This window comes from Siniperca chuatsi, linkage group LG10 (genome assembly GCF_020085105.1).
Source record: "Siniperca chuatsi isolate FFG_IHB_CAS linkage group LG10, ASM2008510v1, whole genome shotgun sequence".
Taxonomy (NCBI): Eukaryota; Metazoa; Chordata; class Actinopteri; order Centrarchiformes; family Sinipercidae; genus Siniperca; species Siniperca chuatsi.
The window spans coordinates 7,813,535-7,814,759 of NC_058051.1; the positions used below are offsets into that span (position 1 = coordinate 7,813,535).

Sequence of the window (1,225 nt, forward strand, 5' to 3'; positions counted from 1 at the left end):
GGGTAATTTAGCTAGAAATGGGAATGTATGCATATGAGTGTTGGCAGACCGGAACCGGCATCCTGTCGATATAGACTGTTTGGTCATTGCATTGTTTTCACACACACAGGAAGTTATAAAGATATGGGGTACCTAGTGACTGTGGATATTAAAAACTTGGAGAATGGAATGCAGCATCCTGTGAAGATCAAGAAGATTGAAGGAAGTGTGAAATTTATGCATTTACATAGTATTGTGTACCTGGAGGAGCACAAGGTATATAACCAGCTGCTTCTGATCTAGCAGGGATAGTGTGTGTGTGGAGAGGTCTCTGTGTTGTGTCTCCATATCTATCTGTATTTGGGGAAATAAATACTAGTTAAAGACGACGCAGAGAATAGGACTTCTGAACCTGACAGCGGAGAATGGCTCAAGCATCTGGTAAATTACCTATATCTTTAAAGCTAAATTTTATGCGTTTAAACCTTTAGGCAGAAACATAGGGAAATTTTCATTCTTTGCAGTGACTCTAAACGGAGGGGTGAACCTTCAAGCAGAGGAGTCTGGTAAGTACAGGTCTACATTATGTATTTTTAATACTGAAATATCTAAAACACTTTTATTTCCTACCGTGATTATAAATTATATCTTTCAGATTCATCAACTGATACCTCAACATCCGAGACCTCGTCTGATACTGACTCCTCATCTGTGCTTTCAGAGGCAGTACCCGGTGAGTTGCTACATTTTTTACCAGTTTTTTTTTAAAACCTAAAACTTACGCAGAATATTTATCAAAAACTTTTTCTCATGCTAGATCTGTGGGGCGAATTGGACCAATATTTCCAAGAAGGGTTATCGCCATCATCACAGCCACAGGATGACGCAACGGGGCATACCTCAGACAGTCAAAACATTATACATTCTTTAGAGGCTGCCCGGTTAACCGGAAGAGATCCAGCTGATGTGATACCGCATCAGAATTTTGAAGATCAACCGCCACCGGGAGTCTGTCTCACCCGCTAATCAACCGCTGATGACCGCGGAGAGGCCTCAACCAGCGGACAGGGATCCAGGATTCTCATCGGGTCGCAACCGCAGGAGAACCAGTTCTGAGATTCCATACCGAGAGATCGCGGGGCTTCCAGCGAAGGATTTCCATCGGCACGCTGTAAGTCTATTTGCTTTTTAAATTGTTTTACAGTACATTGTGAGACAATTCAATCATGCCGTATAAATGTAATAA

At 42.0% G+C, this 1,225-nt stretch overlaps 1 long non-coding RNA gene across 1 annotated transcript; it reads left to right on the forward strand.

Annotated features, from left to right (window-relative positions):
* Positions 1-358: 358 nt before the first annotated feature.
* Positions 359-992, forward strand: LOC122882388. Its single transcript, XR_006379357.1, has 3 exons — positions 359-545; positions 635-712; positions 797-992. It is a non-coding gene; the product is annotated as an uncharacterized LOC122882388 (long non-coding RNA).
* The last annotated feature ends 233 nt before the right edge of the window (positions 993-1,225 follow it).